Raw genomic sequence first — 15178 nt, 5'->3', positions numbered from 1 at the left:
CTATACTGATATACACCTGAACATCAGCAGGAGAGGACTCTTTAAGGTATATCATCCAACAAAATATATCAAACATGTAATAATGCACATTTTGAATATGTTACCTGTGCAATGATCATTTTACATTTTAGATATTGGAATAAAGACAAATATATAAAAAAATTACTTTTAATATAATTATAAAAAATAAAAAGATAAATACTATATTATTTAAATCGTTAAATAATAAATATTAATAAAGGATAAAATATATTGCCATATTCCTTTCCCTATAAAGTTATATATACAAAAAGACACAATAAAAACACTCTTTATACTTTATAGAAACAAATAATGAATAAATGAATAAAATTAAATCAATAATGATACATTTAATATTTAGTAAATGTAATATTAATATAATGTAGCCTATAATCTGAGTAAACACTCCAAATCGATCATAACATATATTCAGTATTACAATACTAACACGTCACTACTAAGTATAAGCATGAAAACACATTACATTTACGCATTAATGCTTTAATAATAGTCTGGTTAAATAATATGATAATATATGTGAATGTGTGTGTTTTTGCATATTGAGTACATAATACTAATACTTTAGTTTTTATGTTACATTTTAATTTGAATGCAGGACTTGTCATCAGTATTGCACCAGATGTGTGGCTGAGTTTACACACAGTGACCACAAGGGGGCAGACTATCCTCACAGATCAACAAGAGGCTCTGTTTTATCACTCTGACCTTCAAGGCTGGTTGTAACAAAGAAAATTGGAGTTAAGATTACATTACATGTCACTTGTTAGACGCTTTTATCCAAAGCGACTTACATACTCAACACTGTGGACAATCCCCACAGGAGCAATTTGGGGTGAAGTGTCTTACCCAGGGACACAACGACATGCTGACTGCAGTGGGACTCGAACTTGCTATCCTCTGATTCGAAGATCAACGCACTACCCCACTGAGCCACAGTCTCAGATAATTATGAAATGAAGGGGGAGTGGTAGTAAAGGGAAGGTAGAAACAGTGTGCAGCTGTAAATAAATATAAATATTCAGACACACGTTAAAATGACAATCATCAGAATAACAGGCTCGACAACTTAGTGTTTTCTTTGTTGGTTTTGTAACCTTCCAGGCCGCAAAACTGCAGCTTAGCAGGCTGCAGAGCTATGTGAGGAATGCACCTTAATGCTGATAAACTTCTGAAGAGGTTTCATCATCAGGCGGAGGGAGAGGGGGAGGGGGAGGGGGAAACATGGCAGAAACCGGAGAAATTAAGGGTAATTTAAAGATGTTGGAGTTAGTTTGCTTGCTTACCATGTCTTTGTTCAGACTACAGGAAGGAACACCGTTGTTTATTTGAGTAACTTTGATTATTTGTCTGCAGATTTCTCCAAATTCACCAAAAGTCAAAAATCACATCATGCCTCATTTCAGAAACCTTGAAACACACAAAAATATTGTCTTAATTTAGGTAGTCAACTTGGGAAATTTCATGGTGATATCTATGAGTCACATGTTTTATATTCATCTGTTGTGTACACAGCACAGTGAGTGTCAGTCAGTATCACATGTCCACACATAAAGAGATGAAAAAGATAACGTTAAATAAACAGGAAGTGCATTTAAAACTGTGGTGTAATTATTCAAATGGTCTATCAAATGTTTTAGGAGCTCCTTCACTGACTGGAGTGTATTTACATATCAACCAAATAGATAATATAATGAGGAACATGTCAGGTGACACATGTAAATAAAATATACTCACAAACTGAACATGACATTATACTTCACTTCAGAGGGAAATGTGTTTTTTATACGCCTAATTTAATAGTTTTAGTTGTTTTTAAAGGTACAAAAGTAATATGCTTTTTACAGTACAAATGGGGTGCATGTCTCAGCACAGGTAGCATACTTTACCTTTGATACATCAACCGCATACAGTATAGGTGAATAATACTTAATAAAATGTTGAATGCATGACTTATAACTGAGTACTTTACGTTCTGCTATTTTATCTATTACTTATCTATTATCCAGATCCAGTGGTGGGATGTTTCAAGTATTAACTAGTACTGTAAATAAGTAAAACGTATTTAAATTACATTTCATTAAGTCGAAAAAAAAAGTGTCATTATTATTGTAGGTGTTTTTTTTTTTTTCTAGGTGTTTGTTTTTTAACATACTCAGTCAATATGAAGATCCATAGTCAATATATTGGGATTTAATAAAAACATTGAGAACATGTATTATTCTTTTTAAACTAGGATTCATGATTTTGATATCTTTATTTATTTTAACAAATTCAGTCAAAATTCGAAGTGCTAAGTCTCAACATTTTTATTAAAATAAGATATTTTCCTCCAAAAAAATGTGCTTTCATAATCAAGTGTAATGTCTTAAAACACGCTCAAATAAACCCCTGTTTTAATAAAATGTATTACTAATTTTCATCATTTAAAATCAGCATGTTACAGGTTGCTGCTCTGCCCTCCATCGAACACTTCCGCTCGGTACACTTCCAGCCAATCAGCTCTCTCGGAGGCGGTCCGTTGCTAAGGAGGAGGTTTGGTTGCGGCTCCTCGCGCAGCAGCCATTCAGCGGCGGCTGCTGAAGAGACCGGACTGTGAGCGTCTCTACCGACTCTTTCTGAGGAATTAAAACCATTACACACTGCTCTGGTTCTCCGGTACAAAGGTGACGACATTACCGGGGCGTCTTCTGGGTCTGGAGGTGGTCACAGGTAAGAAAAGAGCGTTATCTTAATAGCCTTCACTGGTAACGGTTGTTAGCTTGTGAGCTAAAGCTAGCCTGTGTGTCTCTCTCTAGTTAGCCCAACGGCTCGTAGCTTCCCTCACAATTACATGGCTTGTATCTTGCTTTATTAGTTAAAAAGAAAACACAATAGGCTACATGTAAGCTGTGAGGGTGGTTAGTATCTTCCATGTGTGTTGGAAAAAGGTCTGCCCCTGCACTACAAAGTGAGCTAAAGGGTTATTTAGCTAGCTAATTAAGAACAGTGTTGTAAAAGTAGATTTACTTTAAATTGTAATGTCTTTTTGAGGTACTTGTACTTTACTTGAGTATTTTCAGTGTATGCTACTTTGTCCTTCTACTTCACTACAGTTCAGAGGTAAATCGTGTACTTTTACTCCACTACATTTTTTTGTAACTAAGTAGATTTACTTTAAATTGTAATGTATTTTTGTTGTGGTTGTATTTATCTGACAGTTGACAGATAGTTTCAGAAAAGGATAACTCATTTAAAAATGATAAAACAAAGTGTTACTTGAGCTTGAGGTTCATTTGTCTGCTGAGTGAAGTTAGCTAACGATACCCAACATACCTGGTTAACTTTAAGAGATGGAGGTTAGCAGAGGTGGGGGAAGTACGCAGATAATGTACTGGTAAAAGTAGAAAATACCAAAGTGAAGAAATACTTATGATGAGGAATGTGTCACTGGCTTATACTGAACACTTAATTTCTCGACTGCTGGATTCATTTTTGTATATCCTTTTTTTATCAGGTCTACCAGAACACACCTGATCACCTTTTGTATATCAGGATTACCTTTAAACTGGACTTATCTTTACTCTATCAATATTCTGTTATCAAACACAATAATAACCACCTTGCTCTTTGCACCCTATTCATTTTCAGGTTACTGAGCAAAACAAAAGAATACAATGATGGAAATAATCTCAGTTAACACTTTATTCGTTTTTTTAAATCCTTTTTTAAAACGATTTATGTCAACTGTCAGATAAATACAACCACAACAAAACGGATAAATGTGGTTATTGAGTGATAGCATGGTTGTAAATAGGGTGCAGTAATATGTCTAACAGAATAGTGATGGAGTAAAGATAAGTCCAGTTAAAAAGATATCCTGATATATTAAGGTAGTCAGGTTCATACAATTGTTCTGGTAGAGTTGACAACAATGATATGATATGATATATAAGTTTAGTTTTCAGTGAAAGCAAGTGACACACTCCTCACATTACCACCTACATTTGTTTTTTAGGAAGCTATTAGGAAGGATTTCTGGCCACTTAGGTCTAATAAATCATCGTAGCTAATATAGGCTGGCATTAAAGGAGGTGTATCTATTCGCAGTCGAGTGTAGTGACTTGGCACGTTTGTAAAAAATGAGTCACAACGCAGCTACAGTCCAAACATACGGTATAAAAAAGACAGCTGCTCAGCACTATGTCATGCGGCAGGTTGATTTCCCTGAAAGATATACACTGTGACTCACTGTTTTAACACTCTGAATTTTTCTGAGGTGTGATAATGTGCCCCAGTTCCTCTTATATAATAATGATAGCATAGCTTATAAGGTAGTTTACTTATTAGCACAACAAGACGTTTCCACTCTGGGCATCAGATCACCTTCCACATGCAGACTCTAGAAAGATAGCTGCTTGATGGATTGCACTCGGAGGCAGCACTCCCTTTTCACTGAGACTTCCTGCGTGTGATTGGAAAGTAACCACATTACGTCGCTCTTATTGGGTATAATTGTTGAGTCATTACTGTTTTCTTAGTGGGAGTTGTGACTTATCAACTGAGGAATCTGTATTGGCAGCACGAGGTGTTTGAAGCATTGGTACATGTTTTGTACTTTTGTGAAGAGACAATCCGAGCTAGACATTATGGCAGAAAAGGCTGTGTTCAGCCTCTGAAATGTGGAGATGATCTGCTTTTCTCTGTTTTATATCATAACTAAGTGAAGAGCTTGGGGTTTTAGACTAAGAAATCAATACATTTAAAGACAACAACTTGGACGTTTTATGGACTAAATGATTAATTGATACATTTGGAAAAACTAGTTGCAGCCCTACGCATTATATTCTCCTACAGCCAAATACAAAGTGTTCATATTGATTGCTATGTCCTCACAACAGTCCAAAAACAACATATATTACATTTCTCATCCTATATAATAGAGAAAAGCAATAGATCCACACATTTTAGAACCTAACCAGGCATATTTTGCTTGAAAAATCACTGAAATTATAAATCAATTACAAAATTGGTTGCAGATACATTTCTTGGTGCATTGATTAAATGACAGATTCCTTAATATTGGGCAGTATTTACGACAATAGTACAAGGTGTTTCTAACCCATTGGAAATTATATACATCTTCTGGAAGGGACTTTGACGTCTCTCCCATACAACGAGATAAGAGGGAGGGATTCTCCCCCCCCCCCTCCCTGAAAGTAACTCACGGATTAACTCATCTCACAGAACGAGGGAGGCACAATTGGCTTTCTGCCACCGAAAAACCCACTGTGCAAGTCTGTCAGCTGTTTGAGAGAGGAGGAGAATGTGAGAGCAAGCAGAATCTCTCTGAGACTTTGTGATTCACGGCTCTGTGGGAGAAACCGGCGTTTAACTCTGTTGGACATGCACACTGAAATCTATCATCTGTAGTGTACTTAAGTAAAAGTAGAAATACCACAGTCTGAAGATACTTCACTACAAGTCCTGGTTCCCTGTCACTGTTTTACTATAATATATGACCTTTTGGATTAATTACCTCTGTATTAACTCTCCTTACCTGTGTATGTTCCATTTTACTGCTGTAGTCCTATATATACTGTAGGGTATTATGGGAATCTTCTCAACACATTAAGGGACACTCCATCTCTCAGTTCATGACAAACTTTGAGATATTAACATGTAATCACTGGATAGAAAGGGTTTCTGTGGGAAAAACCGGCGTCATTCTCAGAGGAGAGGCCATTTTCCCTGTGAATGCTGAGTAGTGATGCAACATGGGTAGATTAACTTGCTGCGCGATGACGTTGCAATCACAGGGCTTCACTTTTGCTCCCTGATAGCGGCGAGATTGTGGAGCTTCTTGGTGAAAGCAGAGAGTGTCGGCTCAGCTCTCAGTGTGGTGGTTACTGAGCAGATATGAGATGACAGGAGCCGCAGATATGCTGCTGTGTTCCTGTTCCTCTTTTAGGACATCAAAGTCCTGTATCATGACACTTTGTCAGGACTGTGTCCATCTCCTGACTGCTTGAACGTCATGTTAATCTTTGCTTAAGGCTAGTGCTGGAACAATAACACCACACAGTAGACAGTCTGACACAATCACTACGTTCAAATCTCACCTCAAAACTCACTGTGCAGATTACTCACTGTAGCGTTAATCATCTGGTTTGCTTACTAAATGCTACTGACCTGTCCTCCCATACCTGTTTGGTGTAATATATGATAATATATAATATTTTTGGATTAATGTTACTACTGCAGTAATGTGTATGTTCCATTTTACTACTGTAGTCCTATACTGTTGTAGTATAATCTACAGCATTACACCATATTCTATCATATCATCCTTAGTTTGTAGCTCTGTGGCTGTCCTCATATGTCTGAAAAATCTACTTTTCATCAGAAAAATAGCCCTGTTTCAGCTTATTGATAAGGCATTTCCAAATGCTGCAGGATGCTTTTTAACATCTACTGCAACTTAAGAAATATGAGAATTTTCTCAACACAAAGAAACACTTCATCTCTCAGCTCATCCCAAACTTGGAGATGCTGTATTAACATGTGTTTCCCTCAACAGGGTGTGAACATTCTAATCTGAAAAGTACCTAAAGCTGTCAGCAAATGAAGAGAAAAAATACAATATTTACCTCAGCATCACATAGACATACTGAAGTAAAGTACAAGTACTTTGATCTATCTAAATGTACCAGATACAACCCACACTTCCTTTGGCTGCAGTATTGTTGCGGGTCCTTGAATGTGCTGGCTGATGTTGTCACCTACAACTTGTGATTTTTGTCAACATCACAGCTCACCAGAAAGTGTGGACACGGCAGGCATATTTGCTGTGATTAAATAAAATGTTCAAACGTTTGCCTTACAGTTTGGTTTGTGTAGAAAGGGGAGAATAAGGACATGTAAACTCGGGGCACTGACATGCCTGAAAATCCAAGTTCAGAGTGTTATCCTTCGTTAGAATGTTAACTAAATTCAGGCTTGAATGTCAGAGATTAAGACAAACGGTGGAGACAAGTTGCAGGAACTAGAGTGAGATTTATTTTGACACTCTCCTGATAAAATACCCTAACCTTTGGAGATGATAAGTTACCAAAACACTGCTCAGTAAAAGAGCAGCTTGCACGGCGTGACTACGGATGAGATGTGCACCAAAACAAACTTTGCAGCAAAGACGATGAATGTAAAATGATTCTAGTGATGAGGACAAATCCTCATTTAACATCCTGTTCAATGCAGGATTAGCTACCTTTGCATCATCAAGAAATGCAAACTGTGTGCACTTGTAGCGCTCCATATCCTGAGCTGATTGGGCCAGCATCCAGCAGAGTCTCTCTGGGAAGATTCAACCAGAGGGGAGGTTTTAGAATCAGGTTCTCAAATGTGCTGCTGACCCCGTTTCCACATAAGTAGCCTAAAATAGGTTCTGTGGGACTGCAGAGTTGGATTGAACTTGTGTGTTTGATGTGTTTGTTGGTAAGCAGCGTAATCCTCCACCGCACAGGGAAAGACTTTCTGTTGGTCATGACCTTTTCACATAAAGGGAACGTTTCAAAAGATGATTGTACACCAACCCAGACAAAAACAAGACTGCGTAGTATATTTGGCTTTGTTTCAGATGAGGAAAGTTGGGAAACAAGACTTTTTTTTATATTTGCTGAATTGTTCTGACAGCTCTTAAACCCCAGTTTTCATAGTGTATGCTTAAAACGATAACACGACCAATCCGAAACAGCATTATTTGGTAAACTTACTATTTCAATCAAACTTTAACTATATTAAATGACAGTGCAATGGATGAAATGAAAAGCAGTTCACGATATTGACAGCCACTAACTATTGCAACCATAACAGTTTTGTTGCCGTTTTGTTGCTATTGCTAATGTTCGTATTTTGAGAGGCTAAAACTGATATGCATGAAAAATGAACAATTATTGGGGGTTTTTTTCTCTCGTTAAAAATCTAATTTTCACTTTAAGTTGAAAAGCAGCAGTGGGCGTAGCATGGTGTTCGCTCTTCGCTTTGAACACAGTTCCTCGAGTGTCCCCATTTGGGCCAATGTCTTCAGCTCTTAATTGGGTCCAAGGGGCATTGAGCTTCTCGTCTTTCAACTGAGGATTATAGCTGTGAGCGTTGGGGGTGCGTCCCTGTTTGCAGGAGTTGCCTGTCAGGTTTGCGTCGGTATCACTCCTCCCAGCTGTGGTGTGGGACTCAGGGACTCCCTTTGTCTCCCCCCTGCTTACAGAGTGATACCTGAGCCTCCTGTGCAGGAACAACTCATGCTTTATTCAACCGCCTGATCTCTGCGTTAATTACGACAACTGACCGCTGTGTATCTCTCAGGGAGGAACTTTGTACCGAGAGTTAGACGTAGAAACCTTTAGGCTTTGACCCAATGCAGTGGCACAAAGCTAATATGCAGGATTCATACTATTTGAGTTTGTAACCTAATAGTTGAATGCACTTATTTGAGTTGTGAGTTGAGTTTCTGTTCATAACATTTAAAACAGGTTTGAAGCTAATGTACCTGCAGGACCCTTTCTGTTCTGAGTAGTTATCCTTTCTGTTCTGAGTAGTTATCTTTATGGTTGATTGCACTTTTGAATAAAGGTGTCCACTAAATCAAATGTCAAATCTAACGTTGGAGACACAAAGTCCGAATATTTTATTGGCTTTATGAAACTACATCTGTGCATGCAACTTCTCAATTCCTCTGTATGTGAACATCTCAGTGTGTTGTGTGTGTGTGTGTCTGTGTTTATGTCTAATGACTCCCTGTCAAAGCGGGTGACAGTGACTCCATGCCCTCACACGTTGTGCACGGTTTCCCTTCACTTGACTGCAGACAGTCTGCCTGCAGCTTCTTCCTGGTTCCACCTCCTGTCGTCACCCTGGACGTCGTTACCGTGGCACCCGTTTCCTGGTAACCACAATAGCCGTTGCTGGGTGATGCAGAGATAAATACGACCAATAAATTGTGCACAGATAGTTCCCCATGTCAAAAAGACACACAAAAAACGCCCTGCTTCCAAATGTGAAAATGTTTCTTGATGATACTGATGCGCATATATTAAGGCTCCAGTATGCTCATTTTCAGGTTCATATTTGTATTTTGTTCCTCTTATGTGACGTGTGTCCATGCTCTGATGTTCAAAAAGCTCTTTATTTTTCTCATACTACCTTTCCACCCTCTGTCTGAAACCATTGTTAGTCTTTTTGGGGAAATGTTTAGCAACAGTTTACATCTGCATAACTTTTGTGCAGTGGCATCAACAGATCATTTCGGCATTAAAAGCAGAAAGTTCGTCTTTATATTGAATCTCAATACTTTTTGTGTACTGACAGAATTGTGTCATACTTTTGATAAAAAACCAGCTGTTACTGAAAGTGGTTGGTCAGATATTTATTGCAAGATTTCAATATTTGAGGAAATGAATGCTATATTACATCCAGACAGATTTCTAATGAATTTGAGATGTCTGGATTAATGTTAGCAAAAGGTTTTGCAGAGAAATCTGTATTCACTTAATAAGGCAATAGCTTTGATATCAAGATCTAAACTGCTTTTTAATTGGCACTACTGTAGATTGAAAAGTAAAAATGATATCCAGTCTTAATCAAAACAGCCTCTCTCCCCTCCAGTTTAACATCTCCTTGCTTTGAAATGACTTGTGGTTTAAAGGGAAGCTGTTTTCTTGCCCAAACGGACTACTTGGACCGGCACTGGCTGTTGTGTAACTGCAATGTGTCGGGTCCAAAGTCCACTGGCTACCGTGTTTCTGTTAGATAACTGTGCTGTATGAGTAGGCAAAAATATTCAGTGTTGAGTAATTGTTTTTACTGCAGAAAGAGACATTGTTCAAGTGTGTGGCTCTCACTGTAGCTTAATCGATGATGAACGCTCCTTGCACAAGAAACATGTCAATTATTAATGAGCTGAATATCGTGTTCTTCCTCGAGTAGAGAGGCCAACTTTTTGTGTGTTGGTTGGGAGGACACAGAGTTACTTTTTCTTTGTCAGTTCACATTCCTCTCGGATACTTTGCAGTGAGTTTGGAAAGGTAGATAAGCCTCTTTTCCTGGGGAGGAAGGAGTTATCTGTGGAACGTGTGTCCTGTGTGTTGCATCACTGTGCAGAAAGTACTGCTTGGAGCACTGCAGGGTTTTGTTTACCACAAAATAACCGGGACAGGTGTGTGAGCAGCGTGTGTGTGCACATAGAGTGGTGCAGGGATGACGAATGTTTGTAGGCTAACCCGGAAGTTAGCATTGCAAGGGCTTCTTACACACGAAGAAATGGGATTTTTCCATTGTTTTGGGATTATTACAGGAAATAAGATCTGTGGTAAACGCATGTAGATGATACGCTCACGTTTTGTTATAATCTCGACATATTAAAACCACTTGTATAATAGCTGAAGACCAAATGCAAACTCCTGAAGTTAAAAGCTAGCGTTAGGCTTTAAAGGAACTACAGCACGGTCATGACTTAACTCCACCACGGCTAAGCTAAAGGTGGGGGATTACCTGCTTGTATTGACATTATTTAAGGCATCTAACCAACAACTAAACAAAAAATACCATCCACTTTGAGACAAAGGAGCCCAGAAAAGCCAAGATGCTTACTCATCTCATGGTTAAGGACTCATTCCTGCACCACCATATTTGTTCAACGTATGTTTCATTGCAGAGGGAAGGGATAAGTGTGTGGATACAATCTGAGGCATGTGCAGGGTTACACTCTCCCCACATTTGCACCATTCCTCCAGCACCAGGCGGTCCGCGTAGATGCCTGTCTGTGAGAGTGCCACTGTGCTGAGTCGGCAGCAGTGGAACAATCGCCTCGCTGTGCGGCTGTCCGTTTGGCCGCCTTCACGCAGCATTTCAGCGAGGGGCACCGCCTGCTGCCCGGTGCTCTGCCTGCTGGTCACTGACCCGTTGTGCCCACAGTGCTGCAGCTCGGCAGGCCTCTGAGGGACGATTATCCCACAGTAATTGGCGCTGGGGCTCCGGCTGATCAAAGGTGTTCAGCTGACTGTCGGGCCCTGGTAATTTTCCATTCTCTGATGTGCTGCAGTGCCTGGTCATCTGTCTCCCTGCTTTCCTGTCTGCCCAGACTCTGTCTTTAGCCAAGAAGGCGAAAGCCTTGACGTCTGTTGGCTTTATTAAACATGCTTCTCTCATGAGACATGACAGGACAGGGTTGTCCTCTCTGTGCCCTTTCATAAAAAAAAATCTTCTTCCTTATTAGATTGAGTTCATGGGTAACACTCAAAAAATGTTTTCTCAAAAATCAATAGATAATGCTGAGTTCACAAGTTCAGCCCGGCAGCCATGTGACTTGGCAAAGCTTCATTGAGTAAGACACCTACACCACGGTCATGTGCTATGCAGGATTTATTTTCATCTGAAATATATACTCACTGAATAATTAATCAGAATTGAAAAGTTTGGTTTTGCAAAATGTGTTCATCCAAAAACCTGTTGATATCCAAACATTTTATATAAGTCGGGGTGCTTGTCCTTCTGACCAGAATGCATTTCTATCACAGCCTCGCTAACTGTTGGCTAGTTAACGGGCAAAAGGCTGCGTGTTGCAAAATGCTGCAAAAACCCAATTGAGACTCATATTATAAATGCACTGTATACAAGTCCAAAAAATGCTCCTGAAACCTCGATGATATCAGCTTTTCCCACATGTCTTAGTTGGAAAATGCTAGATTTGAAGCAAGGCCTAATTTGGAAATATCCAAATATAATATGTGGTATACATGAAATTCTGAAAACGGTCATATTCAGAATGGGGTATTTGTGTGCAGTAGTCACTGATTAGTTTCAGTGCTCTGTTTCAGGGTGGTGTGGTCAGTAACATCATCTGGTTGAGTTCTTGATGAGAATAAAAACCTGCATACTCATGACCTTCATACTAGCTGAAGCATGATTTAAATGACACAGCCTTACATACTCAATAAAGGTCGCCCAGGCCCTAAGATATGAAATTATTTCCTGGCCTGTCTGAGTTTTATCTTTGGTTGCAGGGACAGAAGTTTGGCTTCTTGTCTCAAGTGTGAATGGACATGGTGAAGTCATTTCTCATGTTCATATTACAGCCTTTTTACTTTTGGCTGTTTGACTGTTTTACAAAAGAGCCGTCCAACATTTCTGGAAAGAGAAGGCGTCTACCACGACTGCTGACTCATTCCTGGCACTAAAATAAAAGCACACCATGGAATAAGTTGCTTGCCAGTCAGAGAGCACTGCTTACATAAACATTAGTCTCTCTGTGGTTAGAAACATGGTGTTTTTAGAAGTGCAACTGGATATAATCTCATTTTTACTGACATGAGTTCATAGTCCAGCCTCACGCCTTCGCAGGTGCTTTCCATGCGACTTATACACACCACAGAACTATTCCTAGGGGAGAATATATTTTCCTGTGCCTTTTTTAAATGTCCCCTGTAATTCCAGAGGCACTGCTGTGTTCGCTAATCTAATTTAAACACCGCTAACACAATTAGGGCTTCCCATAGGTTTAAAGTAGCTGAGGAAGTCCCGCTCCACCCCTGCCTGAGCTGCAACATAAATCTGCCGTGTGAAATAGCACAGGTAGCGCTAGCAGTTGAAATCTTTTATGTAACTTGGTATTCTACAGTCACCCTCCTCGGCTCGACAAACTGCCCGACCAGGAACAAAGAGCCGGGCTCAGGTACGTGGAGGGAATTCCTGAAATGACAGCTGCCATGAATACTACAGAGACATTTACATTCAGGCTCACAAGACCAGTTTGGTCGGATGTTTCCTGACGTCAATACAAGCAGCTTTGCATCATGTGGACTCCAATTACTGAATGAGTCAGAGTCCTTTTTACACGTTTGAAGGTGAAATGAGAGACTCTATAACTCTGCGGTCACAGGAACCTGTTTGAATTTTCTAGTTTTTCAATATTTAGCATGATTTCAATGAAAGATAAACAACATAGACATAATGGAGATATGTGAAATATGCCCAGACACTAAACTATGTATTTACAATATATATTTTAATATAAGCTTACCTGAACTAAAGGGTGAGGTAGATGCGAAAATCTATTTTTTGAGTCTCAATTTCGTGATGAAGACTATGACTAAATATGTTCTTCAACAACCCTTTTTTTACATGACTAAGACGAGATAATGACGAGCGAGAAGAGACGTCAATTAATTCTTATTGTGACGATATCAACATGAAATATCGGACCTAAAATAAGGAGGGTCAACTGTGGTTTGAAGGATGAAAAACTTTACCAAAATCTTATCTTGGAGTAACTTAAGTAGACTTTTAGTAAAGTAATAGACAAACAGGAGGAGGTTGAGTAAATACTGTAAAACTAACAAGGACATTTGACACAGGACGAAGACTATTAGAACACAAATAGCTGACACAATTAACACCACTGTGTGTGTAAGTAGTGTATGTGTGTTTCTGTGTGTTTTGGCCTGAGCAGTGTAGAGATAACATGTCTGTTCACTCAGCAGGAAGTTCCTTTTCCACTCCATCCCATCATCACTCCTGCTGCTGGACAAACACTGCTACTGACACACACACACACACACACACACACACACTCTCACTCTGAGCAATTGCACTGTGTCACCATTTACAAATAGGGTTGTTGGGATGAAAAGCCGTATTTATTGACAACACATTGACTCAGCAGCTGGGACCATAGTGTGCTTCTGTGTGATATTGATTTGTTCAAGTATTTTTCCGTGTAATCTGTTTTTCTCACGGTCTTTTTCATTCACTCTTTTGTGTGTGTGTGTGTGTGTGTGTGTGTGTGTGTGTGTGTGTGTGTGTGTGTGTGTGTGTGTGTGTGTGTGTGTGTGTGTGTGTGTGTGTGTGTGTGTGTGTGTGTGTGTGTGTGTGTGTGTGTGTGTGTGTGTGTGTGTGTGTGTGTGTGTGTGTGTGTGTGTGTGGTGTGTGTGTGTGTGTGTGTGTGTGTGTGTGTGTGTGTGTGTGTGTGTGTGTGTGTGTGTGTGTGTGTGTGTGTGTGTGTGTGTGTGTGTGTGTGTGTGTGTGTGTGTGTGTGTGTGTGTGTGTGTGTGTGTGTGTGTGTGTGTGTGTGTGTGTGTTGTGTGTGTGTGTGTGTGTGTGTGTGTGTGTGTGTGTGTGTGTGTGTGTGTGTGTGTGTGTGTGTGTGTGTGTGTGTGTGTGTGTGTGTGTGTGTGTGTGTGTGTGTGTGTGTGTGTGTGTGTGTGTGTGTGTGTGTGTGTGGCCAGCCGTGCAGAATACAGTCGCCCCCGCGGTGATGTTGATTGGTGGTGGGGGGGGGGAGAAAGGCAGTGAAGAGTGACAGGCCTTCATCACTCAAATAGTGACACCATTCCTTACTGCGGGGCTTTCCTCGCCTCGTATACACTCGGAGAGCCTGCCTAAATTGTTGTCTGAACCCATAAATAAAACACAAACGGATATTAGTTGACGGCTGCTTCTGTTCCTGTGATTCTGGCTGAAATGATCTGGATTATCTAGCAAATTGGGACTGCAAATGATGTTATATCTTGATTTTCAAAGCATAACTGTGTTTTAATGTCATCATGCATGCACAGATCTTATGTAGTAGCACAAATGCTAACCTATTTCTAATATAAAATGTGTCTGTGTGCACTGTAATAAGAGAATAATAATTAGGATAATGGAAATAACCAGCCGCTTTTAGTCATCCGTATGAGTTGCCAGGCTAACCACCATATAAAGTCATATTCTAAAGGATCAGTATATCACCACTGATCAATTTAACTTCCCTTTTACATTTTAGCTCCACATGCAGGATATAAAAATGATCCCCCTATGCAGTTTAATTCCTCGTGGATCAGCTTTAAAGCTCATTTGGGGGGTAAGCTAATTGGCTCATCTCTTTTAATTGTGTGTAGCTTCTTTGATGCCTAAATGGGAATCGCATAACTATCACCACGTGTAATGGATACATGTTGATTTTAACTGAGCATTTGCCTGCAGCTGTTGGACAAGTACAATATTTTGAAGAGTATAAGTTAGCTGCAAGGCAAGCACCTCCTCTGGCTCGCCTGAACTAAAGAGGGATGAGAGGACTGTAGGGAGGAGTATATAGACAGTGGGTTAAACTGAATAACATATAACGGAA

At 39.6% G+C, this 15178-nt stretch overlaps 1 protein-coding gene across 1 annotated transcript in view; it reads left to right on the top strand.

Annotated features, from left to right (window-relative positions):
• Positions 1 to 2604: 2604 nt before the first annotated feature.
• Positions 2605 to 15178, top strand: part of numb (NUMB endocytic adaptor protein) — a 57808-nt gene continuing 45234 nt past the window's right edge. The window contains 1 exon segment of the mRNA XM_034144378.1: positions 2605 to 2751. The gene's annotated coding sequence lies outside the window, so the exon portion shown is untranslated.

Source organism: Trematomus bernacchii, unplaced genomic scaffold (assembly GCF_902827165.1).
Source record: "Trematomus bernacchii unplaced genomic scaffold, fTreBer1.1, whole genome shotgun sequence".
Taxonomy (NCBI): domain Eukaryota; kingdom Metazoa; phylum Chordata; class Actinopteri; order Perciformes; family Nototheniidae; genus Trematomus; species Trematomus bernacchii.
The sequence above is the reverse complement of the archived record's forward strand: the minus strand, read 5'-3'. Positions and strand labels throughout refer to the sequence as shown.